The sequence below is a fragment of the Muntiacus reevesi genome, chromosome 6 (genome assembly GCF_963930625.1).
Source record: "Muntiacus reevesi chromosome 6, mMunRee1.1, whole genome shotgun sequence".
NCBI classification, from domain to species: domain Eukaryota; kingdom Metazoa; phylum Chordata; class Mammalia; order Artiodactyla; family Cervidae; genus Muntiacus; species Muntiacus reevesi.
The window spans coordinates 23,041,382-23,065,536 of NC_089254.1; the positions used below are offsets into that span (position 1 = coordinate 23,041,382).

General features: G+C 37.3%; 1 long non-coding RNA gene across 2 annotated transcripts in view; it reads left to right on the forward strand.

Moving 5' to 3' along the window:
- The window catches only part of LOC136170467 (uncharacterized), a 38,702-nt gene that overhangs the window by 11,217 nt on the left and 3,330 nt on the right, over positions 1-24,155 (forward strand). The window contains exons 3-4 of one of the 2 annotated variants that reach the window (XR_010663639.1): positions 12,518-12,633; positions 13,985-14,226. This is a non-coding gene — a long non-coding RNA (uncharacterized lncRNA). Of the gene's footprint in view, positions 1-12,517; positions 12,634-13,984; positions 15,558-24,155 lie in introns of those variants that run through there. The other variant, XR_010663638.1, reaches the window with a different exon arrangement.

A 24,155-nucleotide genomic window follows, 5' to 3' on the forward strand; every position in this document is an offset into this window, starting at 1 on the left:
GTCAGTTGCTCAGTCGTGTCTGACTCTTTGTGACCCCATGAACCGCAGCACACCGGGCCTCCCTGTCCATCACCAACTCCCAGAGTTCACCCAAACCCGTGGCATCGAGTAGGTGATGCCATCCAACCATCTCATCCTCTGTCGTCCCCTTCTCCTGCCCTCAATCTTTCCCAGCATCAGGGTCTTTTCAAATGAGTCAGAGCTTCACATGAGGTGGCCAAAGTATTGGAGTTCCAGCTTCAACTTCAGTCCTTCCAATGAACACCCAGGACTGATTTCCTTTAGGATGGACTGGGTGGATGTCCTTGCAGTCCAAGGGACTCTCAAGAGTCTTCTCGAACACCACAGTTCAAAAGCATCAATTTTTCAGTGCTCAGCTTTCTTTAAGTCCAACTCTCATATCCATACATGACTACTGGAAAAACCATAGCCTTGACGAGAAGGACCTTTGTGGACAAAGTAATGTCTCTGATTTTTATTTTATTTTTTTTAAGTTTTTATTTTTTTATTAGTTGGAGGCTAGTTACTTCACAACATTTCAGTGGATTTTGTCATACATTGATATGAATCAGCCATAGAGTTACACGTATTCCCCATCCTGATCCCCCCTCCCACCTCCCTCTCCATCGATTCCTCTGGGTCTTCCCAGTGCACCAGGCCCGAGCACTTGTCTCATGCATCCCACCTGGCCTGGTGATCTGTTTCACCCTAGATAATATACATGCTGTTCCTTCGAAACATCCCACCCTCACCTTCTCCCACAGAGTTCAAATTTCTGTTCTGTACTTCTGTGTCTCTTTTTCTGTTTTGCATATAGGGTTATCGTTACCATCTTTCTAAATTCTATATATATGTGTTAGTATGCTGTAATGTTCTTTATCTTTCTGGCTTACTTCACTCTGTATAATGGGCTCCAGTTTCATCCATCTCATTAGAACTGATTCAAATGAATTCTTTTTAACGGCTGAGTAATATTCCATGGTGTATATGTACCACAGCTTCCTTATCCATTCATCTGCTGATGGGCATCTAGGTTGCTTCCATGTCCTGGCTATTATAAACAGTGCTGCGATGAACGTTGGGGTGCACGTGTCTCTTTCAGATCTGGTTTTTAATATACTGTCTAGGTTGGTCATAACTTTCCTTTCAAGGAGTAAGTGTCTCTTAATTTCATGGCTGCATTCACCATCTGCAGTGATTTTAGAGCCCCCAAAAATAAAGTCAGCCACTGCTTCCACTGTTGCTCCATCTATTTGCCATGAAGTGATGGGACCAGGTGCCATGATCTTGATTTTCTGAATGTTGAGCTTTAAGCCAACTTTTTCACTCTCCTCTTTCACTTTCATCAAGAGAGTCTTTAGTTCTTCTTCACTTTCTGCCATAAGGGTGGTGTCATCTGCATATCTGAGGTTATTGATATTTCTCCCAGCAATCTTGATTCTAGCTTGAACTTCCTCCAACCCAGCATTTTTCATGATGTACTCTGCATATATAAGTAAAATAAGTCAATATACAGCCTTGATGTGCTCCTTTTCCTATTTGGAACCAGTCTGTTGTTCCATGTCCAGTTCTAATTGTTGCTTCCTGACCTGCATACAGATTTCTCAAGAGGCAGATCAGGTGGTCTGCTATTCCCATCTCCTTCAAAATTTTCCACAGTTTATTGTGATTCACACAGTCAAAGGCTTTGGCATAGTCAACAAAGCAGAAATATATGTTTTTCTGAAACTCTTTTGCTTTTTTGATAATCCAGTGAATGTGGCAATTTGATCTCTGGTTCCTCTGCCTTTTCTAAAACCAGCTTTACCATCTGGAAGTTTATGATTCACATATTTCGGAAGCCTCGCTTGGAGAATTTTGAGCATTACTTTACTAGTGTGTGAGATGAGTGCAATTGCGTGGTAGTTTGAGCATTCTTTGGCCTTGCCTCTCTTTGGGATTGGAATGAAAACTGACTTTTCCAGTCCTGTGGCCACTGCTGAATTTTCCAAATTTGCTGACATATTGAGTGAAGCACTTTCACAGCATCATCTTTTATGATTTTAAATAGCTCAACTGGAATTCCATCCACCTCCACTAGCTTTGTTCGTAGTGATGCTTCCTAAGGCCCACTTCTGTTTGCATTCCAGGATGTCTGGCTCTAGGTGAATGTGAGTGATCACAGCATCATGATTATCAGGGTCACGGAGATCTTTTTTGTACAGTTCTTCTGTGTATTCTTGCCACCTCTTCTTAGTGCTTCAAACACCACTGATTGGTAGAATTAGATGAGAACTGGAAAATGTCCTTGACTGTATGAGAAAAAGGCCAAATTCAACTTGCTTGACTTTTCTTTTCTACGGGTATCACCTTATCATATTTCTTAAGCATTTGGAATGCAGACTAATTAGACTACTTATTTTTATAGAGATTATATTTGATTTCTTTTTGTTCAGTCCCTAAGTCATGTCCGACTCTTTGCAACCCCATCAACTGCAGCACACCAGGCTTCACTGTCCTTCACCATCTCCTGGAGTTTTCTCAAACTCATGTCCATTGAACAATGATGCCATGATGGTGTGATTAACAAGCTGAAAGCAGCTGCCTCTGTGTTTCTACCTAGACTCCAATTTGATGAGTGGCTTAGGAGTATTCTGAGGGTCAGCCTGCAGTTACATGGGAATCTTGAAAACATGCAAATAACACCCCCACCAAAGCATTACATTGCTCATTGCACATTAAGGTGCACATTTTCAAAGCCATCAGAAAGCTGTAAAACCAATCTGATTGGCTTTAGCAATAGTTGAAAAAAAGGGAACAGCATATATTAATGCTTTCTGGCAAGCCATTTGGAGATTTTTATTTAACTTTCATTATATATAGGTGTTTATTATCAAAATACCTCATGCCAATATGATAGGGTAAGTCTTCCAAACTAAAGCATTTCCACATCTGTGAAACAGCTGAATTTATGTCAAGTTTGTGAATCTATATAATTATAAATTTAATTAAATTCCAAATGATATACTAATGAAGAATTTAGGCCTCCACAATGAGCATTATGCACAAACTCTCTTAATATTGACAGTAAAATATTCAAAGTACAGGCTTTGTATTCTAGTTTGTAGTAAAAACAGTATCTTTAGGCTGAAGGGAGCTGATGGAGTGCAGTACAAAGAAAGGAAGGCTATGCTGTTAAATAGCAGTTAGCAATTAACCTTATGCTCTTTCTTGATTATTTCTATGTTATCATAGGAGTTAAAGAAATGCCAAGATTTTTTTTTACTAAGTTTCAGTTCTAACTGTAGTTTGTTTCAATGAGATTATTTTTGTCTTCTAATAAACACATGATTCACAGAAATCTTAGTTTTCATTATGTAGTGATTAGGCATTAGTATTTCTATGACTACAGATTTGAGAAATACCTCACTGACAGTGAATGAATTCATTAAGAATATATTGCAGACAATATATTCATTACTAATTAGGGATAAATGTTAGCTTCCCAGGTGACTCAGTGGTAAAGAATCATCCTGCCATTATAGGAGATGCAGGAGACATGGGTTCAAACCCTGGGTCGAGAAGATCCCCTGGATAAGGAAATGGGAGCCCACTCTAGTATGCTTGCCTGGGAAATCCCGTGGGGAGAGGAGCCCAGCAGGCTACAGTTCATGGGGTTGCAAAGAGTCAGACACAACTGAATACACACATACGCGGGAATAAATGTTAGTTTTTGAAGCAAAGAATAAGTCAACATGTTCATGAATAACTATGTAATAGTTTTTTCATGTTCCAGACACTGTACTAAGCTCTTAATTTATAATTACTAATTCCTCAGGTGAACTCTGAGGTATAGGACTGTTTTCCAGATGAACCCTGTTTTAAACAATGGAAACTGGGGTCTGGAAATTTTAAGTAATTTGGTGAACGTTACAGTAGGTATGTTGGCTTGCCAGGCTCTTAAGCACTACTCTGTACTGGACCTTTATGTACAAGTACAAATCTATATACCAAGGTTCTTCTACAGCTTCTGTACCAAAGGAGATGATAAATAATAAATAAATAAATTTATGCAGTTTTTCCACATAGCTATCTCACAGTTTCTTGAGCTTTTGTTAATACTTTTTTCTCAGTAGCAAATAGCTTTAATAGATACAAATATTATATATTGTTCATTTCTAAAATACAAGACATGTATGCATTTTGTTTAATTTATTAGTAAATGAGGAAACCAATAAAATATTAGAACACGTTAGTAAAGAATCCAGAGAGCACAGATGTGTGCAGTCAGAAGCTGCTTGCTGAAGTGAATGTGTTGAAAAACTTAATTCTTGGAGGTGTACTAGACAATTTTACTTTCTATGAGCAAGAATAATGTTCATTGCTACCCATTTCTACAAATTACAAAGTTATAAACTTGCTGAAAGACAATAAACACAGATAACCCAAGGGTGTGCTAGAGAGGACACCATGTCATCTTTTTGCCTGTTCAAAGTCTTTAATATCTGACAGTCCATTCACCTTGTGATTGTAGTAATCTCAAAGATTATTCTTGAGCATAAAAAAGGCACAATTAGATTTGACCTGATTATTTACCCAAGTGCAACGAGAGTGTTAATGTATCATAAAGGCTCTTTGAGTTTGCTTTGCATTTTCTGAGTCATACATACAGCACTGAGCAGCTACAAAGGCCCTAAGTTAACCTCTGTCTAGATATTTTCATAAGGAATCTCAGATTTTGTGTTTTTAAAGGCCTCTATTCTTCTATCCCAAGGCCAGGAAGCCAAGCCCAAGAATCTCACTCCACCAGATTTTACTGGCAGTACCTAAACATCGAAGTGAATTCCTATCTTCTGGAAGTCCCCCACATTTTTCAAGATTCCTAGTCTGCCAAGAACTTACTTACTAAGCTTTAGGATAAGGCTGGGACCCTGTAAGCCAGGTATTGGACCAATTTTCTTAGGAGAAGTTTGGAGGCATTGGCTCTATACTTTTCTTTCCCCTGAAAGGCAGTTTGTCACACCTGATTAGAAGAGTTTCAGTCTCTAATACAACACCCTAGGCAAAAATCTTGGAGTGCAGATTCTTGTTGTGGCTATGCAAATATTTTCATGAAAGGTAGGGAGCCATACTAAGCTTCTGAATTCTTGAAAGAGGGGGTAAGTGGGTGGAATTGCGTCTGCCTGCCCCACGCCATCCCCAAATACCTCACAGTTCTAACAGTTGTGAATGTGCACTGTTTGAAAAGAAGCTCTTTGCAGATTAATTAAGTTTCCTCATTCAGTCCCAGGAAATGAATGCCTATTCTACTGGATCTTGGACTAGTGGCCGGGTTTTATGACACTCTGGTTTGAAAGTTGTCTATGTGAGCTCACCTTCAAAGTCTGTACCCAAGAGTTTATTCTTTGAAGTGTCAATCATTAATTAAGAATTTCAAGACAAGATCATCCTAGATTTAGGGTGGGCCCTAAGTCCAATGACTGATGTTTTTTATAAGAGAAAGAAGAGGAAGATTTGAGACACAGACAATTTGAGGGGAAGGCAGTGTGAGGACAGAGACAGAGTTGAAGTGATAGGTCTACAAACCAAGGAACACCAAGGATTGCCAACTGCTCTTAGAAACTAAAAGACCTGGGACAGCTTCTCCCCTCAGAGTCTTCAGAAGGAATGAACCCTTTTATTTTTAAACTTCCCGCCCTCATTTATTCTGTGGAGAATAAATTTTTATCATTTTAAGTCATCCAATTTTTTGGTCATTTGTTAAGGAAATCTTAGGAAACTGACACAGGTGGTCAGTAAGAACTAAATGTTATTTATAAATGCCATATTTCTGCTTTAAATGCAGATTTTACTAAATTGTATGCATTATAGGTAGCTTAAGAAAAAGAAAGGGCTCATTTATTTGTCCAGAAAATAGAAACTTAAAACTATACCAACTGTATTCCAAACAAATAATCACAATAAAATTACCTTCATCACTTTTCATATTCAGCTCTAAGAAATAAATGCTTATTTCAGCAAATCTTGGGTTAGTGGTCTGACTTCATGAAGCCATCTAGCAGTGTGGTGTGAAAGTTGTCTGTGTGATGTCAGTTTCAAAGCCTGCACTTGAGTCTATTCTTTGAAATGTCAATCATTTAAAGTCTCAGAGACCTTTTCTGTCCATGACAGAACTCTTCCCTGTAGCTTACGGCAGGGTTTTCAGGTAAGAATTAGAGTAAAATAAAACTGTTTAGAGACTTAATGGCCTTTGTTATTTTATCACCATAGTTGATAATATTATCATCATAGTCAATAAAATCAAACAAAAGAAAGTAAAATTCTCTATGGGGGCATAGCATATAACTATTTTATAGAAATTTTGATCAGTTGTTCTCCTTAGGGGTAAAACCATATTATGGAGACAAAGGACACTGACAAATTTCCAGGGACTTCCCATGTTTCTGAAATATTTACATTAACAGCATTTCACCCCCACATACATTATCTAGAAAAGGCTGAGTGTCTCTTCCGAACTGATAACTTTTCTATGCGACTCTTCCAATAGCAATAGATCAAATAAATGTAAAGTTGTCTCATATTTCTTTTTACTAGGTGATAGAACAAAGCTTTGTGATTTCTCGGGAGACCTCTGGGAAATCTCAAAAATAGTTCTGGGTGTAAAATGTATCCTGAAAATATTTTCATTCTTTCTTCAATTCAGGGACAGTTTTCAGGAAAACAAAAGCAAAAGAGTGGTCACAGGCTATTTGGATACTTTGAGAAAATAGAATAATAGGTATCTGAGAAATGATTTCTAGTTACCTAGTTAATCAAAGTGACAGTAAAAGATATTAAAAACAAATTTAGAAGATAATATCTATGCTGGATAGCCAGTCCCTTCTGCAAAAGATCTTCCCAACCAGGGGATTAAAACTGGGCCTCCTGCATTGCAGGCAGATTCTTTACCACTGAGGCATCAGGCAAGTCCCATTTAATCAAAGTGACAGTAAAAGATTTTAACAGCAAATTTAGAAGATAATATTGGTCTAAGAATTTTAGTTCTTTAATAGTTGAGGAATCTTTATCCTTTTTTGTTTGTTTCTGCTTAATTAAATAATCAAAGACATAAGAAAGTAAACACAAAACACAGAAATTTGTCCTGAAGAGGCAGTATGTCCTGTGTAAGCAAGATAACAGAGAAAGTAAAAAAAAAAAAATCCTTTCATAATGTAGATGAAGGCATGAATCAGTTAACCAAGGAATTTAGCCCATCAAAATGAGCCAATGTTACTAAAATTTTAACATACTTCATATTAAAAGTTTCTTTTCAGATTTAGGTATTATATATAAACCAGGGATAATTAATTCCACCTTGCCAAGTTTTGACCTATATTATACTCTTTCAATATTCTGGAACATGCTGACCTTTGGTGGAGGACAACCTATGTTCTGAGGACCCCCAGGGAATTCTTCAGAAGTCTATGAGGTCAAAACTATTTTCACAATAACATTAAGATTTTTAAAAAAATTTTCCTACTCTCACAAGTGTGCGTTGGGGTTTTCCAGAAGTGAGACAATGTGTGATAGTGCATCAGGTTGCATGCAGAAGCTGGTTGAGAACCCAGCTGTCATCTATTATTTCATATATTACGGACATTTTTTTAAATGTGTAGCAAAGTCACTTTTCTACCAAAAGTCTTTTTTAGTAAATAGTTATTTTCATAAAAATATGTTCTTTCTCTTAGCATGGTTGATTTATTCCTTCTGTCTTTAAATAAACCAGTAAATTTATATTTTAAAAATCCAACCATTTTAGGCTTGAATATGGCACGTATTGACAGTTATAACCCAAAAATAATGCTCTTTGGGGTTGACAATACTTTCTAATTAATAGTTTAAAGGTAGAAGTGAAAAAGTTTGGGTAAAGCTGCTTTAGGAAAAATGTATTCCTTTTCCTTAAAAAAGAAAAGCACAGAGTTGTGTTTTCTTTCTACTGTTCCCTATAGTGTCTCAACCACATACTAATTATTACTTTTAACCATAGTAACTAACTTCCATATCTAGAGTCATAGGAAGAAACACATTTATTAAAACGCAGTTTGAGGCCATTGTCTTATAGAATGGACGTCCTTGGTTCAGACAGTAAAGAATCTGCCTGCAATACAGGATACCTGGGTTCAATCCCTGGGTCAGAAAGATCCCCTGGAGAAGGGAATGGAAATGCCAGTATTCTTGCCTGGGAAATCCCATGGACAGAGGAACCTGGCAGGCTACAGTCCACAGGGTCATAAAGTGTCAGACACAACTGAGTGAATAACACATTCACTTCACTTTTTATGGAATCGACATAAAATATGAACTACACTGATATCTAATATCTAGATAAGAATAAAAAAGTAGCTCAGGATAATTAGAGGACTAGGCATGGCAGAGCACGTTTTAGAGATGAAAAGAGCTTCATTAAAATCACAAGTTAGCACGTAGAGGAATTCAATACGCACCAAGAGACTGGCTCCCTATTTTATGAATGTAGTCAGAAAAATCTGACAAGGGCACGGGAAGGACAATCAGAATCGCAGCCAAAGCAAATATGCTTTAGTTACAAAGACTCGTGTTAGACCCACTGAATAGCTGTACGCTCCCCACCATCCTACACCTCCCTTAAAGGGATGGGAAGATCCAACTGTATCTGGGAATTCACTGAAGATTTAATGGCAGAGAGAAGCCACAGTGACTTTCTTTGTAAAGATTATTTTAGCTGAGGTGAGTTTTATTTGTTTTTTGCTTTTCTCTGGGAAAAAAAAGAAAAAAATTTTATCATCAGTCCTGTTTTTGGTTCTTACTAGGAAATGGTGACACAACAGCCAAGTACAATCAGAGTCTAGTGAATGGAAAGAAAATACATATGGATGTGAAAAGTCAGCTTGATTTGAGGAATTTGTAGGAAATGGCCAGGCTTCCCTGGTGGTTCTGTGGTAAAGAATCTGCCTGCCTCTGCAGAAGATGTGGGTTCAACCCCTGGGTCGGGAAGATCCCCTAGAGAAGGAAATGGCAACCCTCTCCGTTATTCTTACCTGGAGAATTCCAAGGACAGAGGAACCTAGCGTGCTAGAGTCCGTGGGGGTCACAAAAGAGTCGGACAGGACTCAGTGACTAAACAGCAACAACAGAGGAAATGTCCTGTGCAGTCGAAGAAGAGTCTACACAACTGCTAGTGAAAGCTGTGTGCTCAGCTGAGATAGATGAGCGCATCTCCCACCTTGGCTTGTGAGAAATTTTGTCGGTTTTTAACTCTGACTTATTTATTTAATTTTCATGAATGTAAAATGACACTGAGATACTGTGTCAAGTTATAATATCATAGTGGAAAGCATTAGAATGAGACTCACTATAGGCAATGCATTGGACTAAAGATGCTCACAGGTACTTTCAGGATACTCACGTGTACCATTCAGGAGTGTGATCTGCATCTTTTCTGGAGGACTATTATAGTCACATGATTAGAGCTCTTATAACTGTGGCAGTCCTATAAATCAGCAGTTCTACTTCCAGAAACTTACCTTAAAGAAACACTCAGATGTCATCAGTGTTAATATAGGGTGCTAATAATAATAAAGAAATAGAAACAAACAGAACAAGCACCCATCCAGAGTTGGTTGAAAAAATTAGCCGTTCATCCATGTAATGAAACACTCAGTAGTTACAAATAATGATATGACTTCATTTATTTCTTCATTCATTCAACAAATATTTAAGTGTAATATTCTAGGAACTACTGTATAAATTGGACATATAGAAATAGACCAAAAAGTCCCTGCCCTCCAGGAGCTTACATTCTAGCTGGAGAGAGAAGCAGTAGTAATGATGTTAACACAGCATGTTAGCACTAAGGAGAAAAACAAAGGCGGGAATTGGGAAAGCTGAGGAAGGAGCCACTGAGAGAGTGAAATTTGCATCAAGATGTGAAATAGATGAGAGAATAAACCACATAGATATCTGGAAGAGCAGGATCCCATAAAGATGGAACAGCTGATACTAAAGCCCCTGAAGAACAACAAGGGGTCAGCATGGGCAGAGGGGACTGAGCAAAAGGACTCAGGTGGTAAGGTCAGAGAGGAAAGGAAGTGCCGATGAAGAATTGGGCCATTTTAGAAGGAACAGGTAACATGGTTTGTCTTACCTTATAATAAGATTACACTAACTGCTATGTTGAGAATAGATGAGAATGAGCTAAAGATGGAAGGAAAAAGACCAGTTGTAAGGTTTCTGTAGTTATCTAAGCAAGTTATAAAGGGGTTTGGGCCTGAATGAAATAGTGGAGGTGGGAAGTGGTAAATTTGGGGCTTATTTGGAAGGACAACAGCATTTTTATTAAATCAGATGTGGGCTGCAGTAAAATAGCTAAAAGATGACTTCAAGACTTATTTCTTGAATAACAGGAAGGATGGAGTTATTTATTGAGATTAGGAAAGAGGAGTGAGTTTGGCAGATACTATCAATCAGATTTGAACTTGAACTCTGAAGTTTTGAATCTTAAGTTTGAGATGCATATGAAGTCACCAGATAGAGATGTCAAACAGTCACTTGGATATATCAACCAGGAATTGAGAGAAATCCAGGATGCAGATTATAATCGGACAACGCCATCCTGTAAATGGTACTTAGGGCTTTCCTGGTGTCTCAGTGGTAAAGAATCCACTTGCCAATCAGGAGACTTGGATTCTATCCCTGAGTTGGGAAGATCCCTTGGAGAAGGAAATGACAACCCAGTCCAGTATTCTTGCCTGGGAAATCCCATGGACAGAGGAGTGGTGGGCTACAGTCGATGGGGTCATGAAAAAGCCAGACAAGACTTAGCAACTAAACAGCAGCCACAATGAAATGGTATTTACAGGCATTGGATTATATATGAACACAAAGGGTACAGGTATAGAGAGACAGGAGAAGAGGTGAAAGGGCTGAGCCTAATAACACTACAAATGTTTGAAGACTGAAATTGAGGAGAAGTCAGAGAAACCAAAGGAATTCCCTGACAGTGGTTAGACCTCTGTGCATTCACTGCTTGGGGTCCAGGTTCAATTCCTGGTTAAGGAACTAGAATCCTGCAAGTTACACAGTGCGGCCAAAAAAGAGGGGTTGGGGTGGGGGGAGAGATACCAAGAAGAAGCAGCCAGAAAATAAAATCAGAAGAGGCTCTGGAAGCCAAATGAAGACAGTGGTTCAAGAAAAGGAAGGGATCCGCGATGTCTAGTAAAGGTCAAGTAAAACGAGGAATGCGGACTGCACATTGAGTTAGAAGTTAGTGGTGAGTTTATGAAACAGTCAGTGGAATGGATATAAATGTCTAATTGAATCTGTATTTAGGTAATATTTTTGAATCCTACTTAAAATAATGTTTAGGGTATAAAACAATACATGTTTGGAAAGTGTAGTATGAATTTACTAAATATATATTCCTATCTATTATTTTTTTCTTAAATTTTATTCTGAGGCTGTACATTTTGTACCCCTGACTTTTATTCTGTGACTGAAGTTTGTGCCTCTTAATCCCCCTCACCTATTTCTCTAACAAGTAGGTGGTTGCTAGAGTGGAGGGAGGAGTAAGGTAAGAGAAATATCACTGTGAATTTATATGTATATGCATACATGTTTAGTATTAAAATGCATATATAGGAGAAGTATGAAATAAAGTCCACCAAGATATTAACAGGCTCTGTTTCATAAAGTGATATGTTAAAGCCTTTGGTTTGGGGACTTTCTCTATAGCTTTATTTTTTCTGAATGGGTATCTATTGTGTTTGCATGGAGGGGGAAAAAAGCAAAGGTAAAAAATAAGGAATAAAAATAAGCCACGAAAAATAAGATAATCTGCATGATGGTAAAACTCTCGGTAAGATAAAGAATAAGATAAAAAAGACTTGATTCCCCTTAAGCTAGGAAATGTTTTAGAAAAAGTTTAGTTGTGAAATGCATTTGTATTTAAACACTTGAAGGAGTTCATAGAGCTCTTTCTTCTTACACTGTGAATTATTATTTAGTCAAGAGTGTTCTTTCACTTAAAAATAAAAATCTGATTTCAATTGTTCTTAATGGTCTAAAAACAAGATGTTGCGCTTGAAAGCTAATAAGAATATGCATTAGAAAGCTGGAATTTTGTTCTTTTTTTTAAAATTCACTCTTTTTTATTTTCCTATAGCTCAGTAAGTGTTTAATATAGCAAGACTTATATTTTACGTGTTTTAATAGTGATACTTTAGGAAAGCCTCAGTTTACCAAAAGATCCTCAAATATAATCACAACCCAGGAAGCAGCTGTATTCCATTTCCAAAGAAAAAATTACACCATGCTGAATTGTTTAAAAGAAGTAATATACTAGTGCATTTTTTTTTTTTCTTGTGATTTAGTTTGAAATACTGTGCCTAAAATGCTGAGCTTGAAGTCCCATAAAGCTTGGTATGCTTTGCAAGAAAGCACTCCCAGCTTAATTTAGGCCAGGCTTCCTTTTGCTTTGAAGGAACAAAAAAGAAACATTAACTGTTCCTGGCCTTCTCCTTAGGAATTGACTCAACATTTCCTCAACAGTCATGGTGATGTTCAAGAAAGCTGAGCTGATTCTTAAGTGAATAAATGAATGAATGAATGAACTGTGGAAAACTAAAAAAAGCAAAAAAAGTAAGTCACCTTTTATCTTAACAGAATGTAAATGGAAAGTCTTAGAAATGTGGAAGCTTCCAGTCAAATACATTTTTCTTTCATGTGAGGCAGTTTTCTTTCAAAATCATGGTAGCTTCAAGCAGGCACCACAGCCTTTATATTAAGCCTCATTGAGTTGAATCACCTGTCTAAAATCTAAAATGAGATAAGTTTTAAAAATACATATATATTTACTCCTCAGTACAAGTAATATAAATGGAGATTCAGTCTTGCTCAGTATTTGGAGTACCTGTGCTTCTTGCTGTCTCTTACTGTGAGAACTACCATCCCTTTTCTTGTCCTCAGTCTGAAAATATCTTTCTGCTATCTCTATAATCTGAGTTTAGAATACAAATTATTGGTATCAAATAATCAAATATCTCTTATACTGATCTAATATAGATGAAGAGCTCAACTTCAAGAAGTAATCATATGGAATACATGTTCTAGTCTAACAAAGTAGAAACAAAAATTGTAAAGCAATGAAGTATAGATTAAAAAAATAATTATGGGGGACGATATAAAATACTTGAAAATATTTGATTATTCCAAACAATCAGAGAAAAGGGAGAACAAAAAACTTGTTGGGACAAATAGAAATAAAATAGATGGTAAAATTAAATTCAGTGCCAACAATTAAATGTAAATGGACCAAATACTCCTGTTTGAAGGCACAGGTTTTCAGAATGTTTTCAGATACATTGCCTACATCAATAAAATTGAACAGTTGGAAGATTTAACTATCTGACTTTAAGTCTTATTATGATACAGTATATGAAAGAGTATGCTATTTGGTATTGGCATAGTAATAAATAGATCAATGATCAGAATAGAGTCCAGAAATAGACCCAATTATACACAGTTAATTTCTTTTTGAAAAGATGCTAAAGCTATTTAATTTATTGGGAGAAAAGAAAATCTCTGTGACAAGTGGCACAAGAAAAGCAGATAAACATATGGGAAAGAAATAAACCTTGACCCAAATCTTACACCACACATAAATGAATTGAACTGTCAGCCTAATTAATGTAAAAGCTAAAACTAAAAATTCCTAGAGGAAGAAAATGAAATAAATAGCTTTGCAAACTTATGTAGGCAAAAATTCATTAGAAATTTAAAAGTACTAATTTTAAAACAAAAAATTGATAAACTGAGCTTTATAAAAATTTTTAAATTTTCCTCAACAAAAATTATCACATGAAGAATCAAGCTATAGAATGGGAGAAAGTATTCACAATTAGCATCTTACAAGAACTTGTAGAAATAATATATAAAGATCTTTTAAAAATAATATTCAAATAGTCTAAAAATGATCAATGTCTTTCCACAGATGAATGGATGAACATAATGATATAAATATATCATTATTCTACATGGCAATGAATAAAAGAGAGCTGATACAGAATGAGCGTCAGCTACATTATATTGAGCAAGATAAGTGTGCATACTGTATTTTCCATTAATATAAAATTCTAAAATGTGAAAACTGAACTACTGTAATGGAGATTAGAATAGATGTTCCCTGATGGTGAAGAGGAAGAGATTGGTAAAGGGCAGAAAGGAACTTTCCAGGTTAGTGAAAATGATTTATGCCTTAATTAATTAGTAATTACATGAATGTATACAATTGTTAAGAATCGTTAAATTGTACACCTAAAAGCCATGCATCTTATTGTACTTAAGTTATACCTCAGTTTGTAAAATGTGATCCTGTTGAGGAGCTCTGGCTGCTGGGATTCATCTACTGGGTTCAGGGATATTAAGCAACACATTATTTTGCCCAGGAATGCTAAAGGTAACTAACTCTACCAATAGAATATATGGAGAGAATATAATAACCCTTTATGGCAATTCAGCACATAGAGTTTTAAAGCAAACATAAACTCCCCTTTGGCCTTAAAATAATATCTGTGTTAAGTAGACAAACATCATTATTCCAAGTCATAAATGAGGCAAGTGAAGCTTTTTAGCAGGACATAAAATTAGAAGGAGAATCTCAGTTTTTCTGACCATTAGTCAGTCCAGCTCTCTGGACCACTATATCTGTACAGATCATTGTCATTTTAAGACATTGATTGATTGTCCAAGTTCAACAGTCATCCACCTATCTCCTGGCTGGGCTATTGGGTTTTAAAGATGAACACGAGGCCTCAATCCTCAAGAAGAACACAGTCTATACTTACTCTGCGAAGTACATTGTAGGAGAATATCTATTTTGAACACCTATACAGACATCCTGGGGCTTCCCAGGTGGTGCTAGTGGTAAAGAACCCGCCTGCTAACACATGAGATGTAAGAGATTCAGGTTCGATCTCTGGGTCGGAGAAAATACCCTGGAAGAGGGCATAGAAACCCACTCCAGTAATCTTGCCTGGAGCATCCCCATGGACAGAGAGGCTTGGCAGGCTATTGGTCCACAGGTCACAGAGTCAGAGACAGCTGTGCGCCTTAGCACACATACAGACATTAAGATGTGAATGCATTTTCCACATTACCTGATATGTTGGAATTAAATTAGACCTCTTAATCAACAATCTATCAAAGTGTATTTATTAGGAAAAAATGCTTTTGGACTTTAAATTCATCATATGTCCAACTCTTCAAACCCTGAGGGGTAGTTTCTGCTGCAGCCGACCAACACACTAAATGTGTGCCTTTATTTCTAAACTGAAAGTGGAGGCCTCAAAACCCCAGAAAGGAAACATTTGTTTTGGCCTTTTTTTTTTTTTTTTCAGCTGTCCTCATTGAGAATATAGGGACAGCTAGGAGCAGGAAGGATCCTGTTAAGTTTCCATGAAACCACCAGTCCCGACACTGTAGAACAGTTTGTTCCTTTTGTTGGTTTCCACATTCCCTGCAACTGGGAGGTGGTGACTAAAAGAAGAAAGGCTCCACAGTAGGGCGATGGGAAGGTTACTGTAGGATAATTTGAAGCTTGGTTCTCCTACACAATAGTTTTTATTGAATAAGAGAAAGAGATAGTTTAAATTTCACTCTGAAACAGAATGAAATGGTGACTTTACCAAGGATGCCCTTTGGCCCTAATATTTATTTTTCCTTATATCTTGAAATTTAGGATACAATGCTTATTAATTTTGCATTTTAAAATTAGCATAGAGGGACTTCCCTGGTGGTCCAGTGGCTAAGCCTCTGCACTTGCAATGCAGGAGGCCTTGGTTCAATACCTGGTCAGGGAACTAGATCCCACATGCCACCACTGAGGGAAGACTGCAACCAAGACCCAGCACAGTCAAATAAATAAATATTAAAGATAAAATAAAAGTAACAACATAGACTAAATACACCTATTTTAATATTTTAACTTATTTGGGCATATTGGAATTCATAGCTTATAATGTTTAAGAAAAGTAAGATATATTGACATTTTATATGGCATTTCTGACAGATTAAAAATATCCCTAATTACTGTATAAATAAGGAGCTGTAGAGCAACTGAAAGCCTCACTTGTAACTTTAATGAATGTCAAGAGTAATTCTTATTTAACATTTTAGAGGTGGCTAATACCATATTTGTTATACATTTTTCATATAAAGTGTGATTTGCCATTAGTCTTCAGAAAAAAAAACTTAAGACTATAAATTTTACCCTAAAAATCACAAAAAGTGATTTTGATAATAAAGATTTAAATATTATTCAGTAAGAAAAGCAGTAGGTGTTAGAATTATAAGATTTAATCCAAAATTACTATGAATGTGTCAAGCAACTTGTTAAATCTGAAGAAGAAACTCTGATCAAAAAGATAACCAGTTTCCATTCCTAGTTTTGCCACTAATTAAACGTGTGATACTGGATAAAAATAGAGAATTTTAGAATAATATGAAGGTCCAAAGAATTCAGTGAAGGAATTTTCTCCAGTGGCAAAGAACATTACACTGATCTTAGTCTTTGCCTGATCACTTATATTAACGAGGACTCATGGCTTCATGAGGCAGATGTTATTTTTCTGTAAATTATCTGAGATTACTTCAGTTTAAATAAAGTGGTATAAGTGTGCATGTTAGTTTTAATCTGTGCCCTAGAAATAACATAATTTACAGAGTCCTAATCAAGACTACGCACCCAGGGATGTTTAACTACTGCTTGGAAAAATTTCATCAGAATTCTACACTATAAAATTATGGTGATAATCAATTCAGTGGTCCTAAGTGTTGATCCCTGCTAAATGTCAGATAGTGTGATAATCGGCCCAAGGAAAGTTATCAGTGATTTTTTTTCTGTGATGAGATGAGTATTGTATGAAACAACATGGGCTGATCACTCTGCTCTTGGTCAAAAGAGGTATAAGAGTCTTGGATTAGCTCAGTTATTCAAACTGGTACCCTACACCTAGGGCTGTGTACTTACTCTGACTAGCAGACTAAAATAACTTTGCTACTGAAATGTTGTCACATTTGCCTCATGGGACCCTCTTATTTAATTTCATTACAAGAGTGCCCTAAAGAACAAAGAAACTTCGTCAAGTTTGCAGGTTGTATTCCTGACGTGAGTGTGCCTGTTAATGTGTGGCAGAATTTTGCTTGCAACTTGCTTTTATCATAACATACCAAGCAGCAGTAAGGTGCTGGAGGCTATTGTATCTACCCCCCAAAATCCAATAATTATTTATTTCCAACTTTATTGAGATATAATTGACATATAACATTGTGCAGGCTTAAGGGGTACAATGTGATGATTTGATGTATATATTTATTGCTAAATGATTTTCACAATAAGAGGAACGCAATTATTCTGAAGGACTACATCAGTTTAGGTAAATTCACAACAGCAACTCATTCTGTTTTTATTTTTGTGTTAATGTCTCAGAATACCATTTATTAATTTGCAAAGAGAATATCAAATTTTAACTGAGCTAGAACATGTGTATTAGCTGATGAACACATTACCTCTTCTGGTTTTATAGTTCCCTTAGGAAATATTCTTTATATTTAGTTGACATTGACTTCTGTAAAACTTTCATGTGTTTGTCATGGTTTTTTACCTTCTGGGCCACACACATGAGCCTAATCCCTCTAAAGCAGAACTAAATTTTTAAACACAAACTCAAAACATGACTTATTTTTTTTTCTGTTTTGATTGAGACCTCATTTACCATAACAGTATAAAATTCAGTCTCAGTCCATTTGAGTGTTTACCCTTTCCAACTCATGTTGAAAACCCTCGAGTCTCACAGAAGATAGTCCATTCAAGGAGTCTTTCCTGTGTTCAGTTCACGTTTCTTTCTTCTGAATTTCTCATTGCTTAAGATCCCCTGGTGAAGGCTATACTTTGTCATGGTCCCACAGCCCTGGAGCTGAGACAGGGCCTCTCTACTTGCACCAGGCTGTTCTACTCATATTCTGCCGCTTTCTTGGAAGACAGCATCTTGGTAATCCGTGATATTTGATAGAATTACAAATCTTGATCCTCGTCTCACCGTGGGAAAAACAGCCTAGCTCCAGGAATTTCTACCTCCCCAATCTGCAAGAAATAGGCTTTTATACACCAGCACACACATACACGTTGGCTTTGTCCCACAATGTTTCATCATTCTCTTTCCCATGAGTCTTCACCATCTTCCCAGAGGCAGTTACTGTTATGACTTTTTTAAACCATGGATTAGTTTTGTCTGCTTTAAAATTTGTATAAACAGAATTGTATAATATGTATTATTTTCCTGTGTAAGAAATTCATTCTTTTTTATTGTACTGTAGTAGCATTCCATTATATGAATATACCACTGTTTTAGGCATTCTCCTATTAAGTTGTCTCCAGTTTTTAACTACTATGAAAGAGTATTTGTGGATGTATACTTAAACCTTTTCTTGGTTAAATATATTGGAGTACAATTGCTGGGTCATAAGGTAGTTATATGTTCAGTTTTATAAGAAACTTCCAGACCTCTATTGAAAGTGACAGTACCATTTTATATTCACACTAAAATGAATTTTTCCACATCTTCATCAATATTTGGTATTGTCGGTGTTTTTATAACTAACCATTCTGTTGAGTATGTAGTTGTATCTCACTATGGTTTAAAGTTCATCTTGTCTATACTTCTATGTATAGACAGACATAGAAGTAAGCCACAGTAAAACCATCACTTGTGTATTCAAGTTTTGAATCTTCAAATATTGAGAGGTATCCCAGTTGAATAGATAAATGTTTAAGTCTATTCCTATCTCTTGGGGGCAGGGGGTACAGATTCACAGTTCATCCTTGAGTGTTCTGGCCTCCTGTTTCCCAGCTTTGACCCCCTCCCCGCACCGTGGGGTTGCCCTGTGCCCATTCATGTAGGTCGTCCAGGTCAGGCGGCTGAGCTCTGTCCTTCCCCAAGCACAGCATCCCTTTGGGCCTAGGGAAGTGCACACCAGTGTCATAATCTGGAAGCAAGCCCAGTGGGCGAGGAATTCTGGGATTGCAAATAGCTGCAGGGTGGGCCACAGGGGAGAATGTGGACTTTAGATGGACATAGCCTTTGACCCCCTACCCAAATCCTTGCTCCGTGGGAGAAGTAAGGACAGAGGCAGAGACCCCCTTTTGTCCAAAGCTGAGTATAGTAGTGTGAGAACACCCATTTCATCTGCTACTAAAGTTGCATTCTACTACTTGCCTGAGCGATACCAATTTTCACCTCTTTTGCTGCAATGGCAGATTCTAAAGGGCTCTGTCATTTCCTCAGCCACCTCAGTCTTTCTACAGTATTTGGCTGAGATGTAACATTTTCACAAGAAAAACAGAAACACAAAACCAACCAACAAACCCAGAAAATGCAAAAAACACATATAGGTAGGATGTTTACCTACCTCAGAGAATTGTTTATGGCTGATGCTTAGAAATACATCAGCGATATAGCCAAAACATAACCAGAGCAAAAGAATTCACAGCCCCCTCCCGTACACACAGACACACACCCCTTGCCAGATTACTGCACAGATGGATCATTCAGAAATGCCTCAAAAATATTTATCAATCACAGTTTAATTGAACACTGATTATATATATGGTGGTCACTGCCCCCCAAGGACTCTGCATATACTACTTATTTAATCCTTACATGACTTAGCAACTAAACAACAATAACAATTATCATCTTCATTTCAGATGTGGAAACTGAGGCATAGTGAGGTTAAATTAAAAAGATTGCTGGAGTTTACTTGCTAGGAAGTTGCAAAGGCAACATTCAAAGCCAGACAGTCTGGCTGCCGAATCCACAGCCCAGCCAGGAGGCTGTGCTGGGTAGGTCTATGTGTTAGGCGTTTTATGAGGTGTTTTATATAGATTAGCTAATTCAAACTGTGACAAAGGTATAATTATCTCTGCTTGACAGATGAGAAAACAGAGGCTAACTAAGTTGCCAAAATTATAAAACTAGTAAATGACTGAGTTGGATTTTACTAACTTGTCAAAATTATATAACTAAAAAGTGAGTGAGCTCAGTTTCAAACTTGATTAAATTATATTTGGGCCATATAGCATCTGAAGGCAACATGTAATATTTTTTAAATTTTTGTGTGTTTTCATTTTCAATTTATATATGGAAGAGTAAAATTCAAGTATCTGGGCATTTCTTTTACATAGAATACCCCAGCCTTTAACAATACCTGATAAATGAGGCATTACTGTACCCTGCTACACACAGGGAAGATTTGATTTGATTTCCAGTCCTGCAGCCTAAACCAAACCTGGGGTTTTGAAAGTGGTGCTATAGTTGGCATTAACTGCATTTGATTTTTCTCTGGGAGAAAAAGAGTTCCTGTTTGGACTTTAAAAAAAAAGAACCAATATATCCATAAATATCAAACACGTTATTTCATTTCAATATACATTTATGGATAAGATAACTTAGTGATTTCATATTTCCCTGTGAATGCAATAAAATCTGAAGAAAATTAAAGAAAAAAACGTCTACACCAAATCATTCAATATGCATTCCTCGCTGCATTCCACAGCTTGGAGCGCATACAGGAAAGTATGGAAAAAATGATTGCCTGAGCTCTCCTACTTAGAAAGATTTAATTTTCCTTCTGAGCCCTTAGTGTGAGCATAGGTGCAGCATTTATTGTACATCTGTCACACGTTTTCAAGTTGCCACTGAATTGAGCATGTGCTTCTTAAATGTAAGAGGGAGTAAAAAACCAGGAAAGGTTCTTAAAGAAAGCAGTGCATTTTCTATCCCTGAATAGAGAAATATTTGCACATTTAAGCATAAACACAGACTATGCTTTTTACCCAACAGCTTTCTTTACTTCTCAGTACACTGCTTCTATGATAATGAGTCTTACCTGAAGACGTATTCATTGACTAATTATTCTGATTAAATTATGCTTTGCAAGCTTCAGAGTAAAATTCATTTTCTCACTGATCTTAAAAATACTAGAAGGTCTGAGCAGAGAGCTCTTCCACAAATGGGGACTCTCCAGTGTCACTGTGGGGCTGGTGATTGGAAAAGAAGAGCAAACACAACTGCAATAAACCGTGTGTGTGTGTGTGTGTATGTGTGTACGTGTTAGTTGCTCAGTTGTGTCCAGTTCTTTGTGAACCCATAGACTGTAGCCTACCAGGATACTCTGTCCCTGAAATTCTCCAGGTCAGAATACTGTAGTGGGTAACTATTCCTTTCTTCAGAGGATCTTCCCAACTCAGGGATAAAACCCAGGTCTCCTGCCTTGCAAGCGGATTCTTTTTTTTTTTTTTTCCAATTTTATTTATTTATTTTCTTTACAATATTGTATTGGTTTTGCCATACATTGACATGAATCCGCCATGGGTGTACATGTGTTCCCCATCCTGAACCCCCCTCCCACCTCCGTCCCCATCCCATCCCTCAGGGTCATCCCAGTGCACCAGCCCTGAGCACCCTGTCTCATGCATCAAACCTGGACTGGTGATCTGTTTCACATATGATAATTTACATGTTTCACTGCCATTCTCCCATATCATCCCACCCTCGCCCTCTCCCACAGAGTCCAAAAGACTGTTCTATACATCTGTGTCTCTTTTGCTATCTCGCATACAGGGTTATGGTTACCATCTTTCTAAATTCCATATATATATGTTAATATACTGTGTATTGGTGTTTTTTTTTTCTGGCTTACTTCACTCTGTATAATAGGCTCCAGTTTCATCCACCTTATTAGAATTGATTCAAATGTATTCTTGTTAATGGCTGAGTAATATTCCATTGCATATATGTACCACAGCTTCCTTATCCATTCATCTGCTGATGGGCATCTAGGTTGCTTCCATGTCCTGGCTAATAGAAACAGTGCTGCGATGAACATTGGGGTGCATGTGTCTCTTTCATATCTGGTTTCCTCGGTGTGTATGCCCAGAAGTGGGATTGCTGGGTCATATGGCAGTTCTATTTCCAGTTTTTTAAGAAATCTCCACACTGTTCTCCATAGCGGCTGTACTAGTTTGCATTCGTACCAACAGTGTAAGAGGGTTCCCGTTTCTCCACACCCTCTCCAGCATTTATTGCTTGTAGACTTTTGGATAGCAGCCATCCTGGCTGGCGTGTAATGGTACCTCATTGTGGTTTTGATTTGCATTTCTCTGATGATGAGTGATGTTGAACATCTTTTCATGTGTTTGTTAGCCATCTGTATGTCTTCTTTGGAGAACCATCTGAGCCACTAGGGAAGCCCACAATAAACCTTACGACTCCTTTAAAATAAGTACCGCTGTGAATATTACTTCTGACAAGAATGCCATGTCGATATGGATCTACGTTTACTAAGCCTGGTGGTGGTGGTGTGTGTAAATATTAGTAGATGATAGTGGCAAGAGAGGGCATTCTTGTCTTGTTCCTAATTTTAGGGGAAAAGATTTCAACTTTTCACCATTGAGAACAATATTTACTATGAGTTTGTCATATAGGGCCTTTATTGTGTTGAGGTATGTTCCTTCTGTGCCTACTTTCTAGAGGGTTTTTCATCATGAATGAGTGTTGAATTTTGTCAATAGCTTTCTCTGAATCTATTGAGATGATCACATGGTTTTTATCTTTCAGTTTCTTAATATGGTGTATCACATTGATAGATTTGCCTACACTGAAGAATCCTTGCATTCCTGGGATAAAGCCCACTTGGTCATGATGTATCTTTTTAACCCGTTGTTGGATTCTGTTTGCTAGAATTTTGTTGAGGATTTTCGCATCTATGTTCATCAGTGATATTAGCCTGTAATTTTCTTTTTTTGTTTGTGGCATCTTTGTCTGATTTTGATATTATGGTGATGGTGGCCTCGTAGAATGAGTTTGGGAGTTTTCCTTCCTCTGCAAGTTTTTAGAAGAGTTTGAGTAGGATAGGTGTTAGTTCTTTTCTAGAAATTGTGGTACATATACACAATGGGGGGCTTCCCTGTTGGCTCAAACAGTGAAAAGTCCACCTGCAACACAGGAGACCTGGGTTTGATCCCTGAGTCAGAAGATTCCTTAGAGAAGGGAATGGCTACTCACTCCAGTATTCTTGCCTGGAGAATTCCATGGACAGTTCATAGGATCACAAAGAGTCAGACACGACTGAGTGACTAACACTTCACTTTCATTTTCATACACAATGGAATATTACTCAGCTCTAAAAAGGACCACATTTGAGTGAGTTCTAATGAGATGGATACACCTAGTGCCTATTATACAAAGTGACGTTAATTCAGAAAGAGAAAGACAAATACCATATATTAATGCATATATGTGGGATCTAGAAAGATGGAACAGATGAGCCTATTTTCAGGGCAGCGAAGTGGATGCAGACATAAAGAACAGACTTAAGGTCACAGTGCAGGAAGGAGAGGGTGGGATGACTTGAGAGAATAGTACTGAAACATATACATTACCATATGTCAAACAGATAGACAGTGGGACTTTGCTGTATGATGCAGGGAACCGAAAGCTGGTGCTCTGTGACAACTTAGAGGGGTGGGACTGGGAGGGACATGGGAGGGAAGTTTAAGAAGGAAGGGACACATGTATGCCTGTGACTGATTCATGTTGACATATGGCAAAAGCCATCACTATAACACAAAGTAATTACCCTCCAGTTAAAAATAACATTAAAAAGAAGAGGAAGGAGGGAAAAAAGAAAACTGAAGGAGAGAAAAATATCCTTTAATAAAATGGACTGACTTCTTAAAAATTCTTACTTCTATCCCTAAAATTCAAATTAGGAAGAGAAGATTTAAACCAAGAAAGAACTCAGCAAGGTAATGACTCTCTATTTCACGATTTCTATGTATCATCACCATAAAAAAGAAAAAATTAGTGGATGTGTTCTTACTTCCCCTGAAGCCTCCACACCGCCATGCTATAAAATGTCAATGCATGGTGTTGCAAAATTTATCTGTTTGTTTAGCTTTAGAACTTGACTTTCCAAGAATGCTTCAGCAGTGAATGAGAGGCCCATGGTGAGAACAGACCCCACACAGCTGCTGGCACATGGGTGCCTGGGCATAGCCCATACAGAGCAGGAAGTTGCTCCCACTTATTTGGCAGAGACTGCCG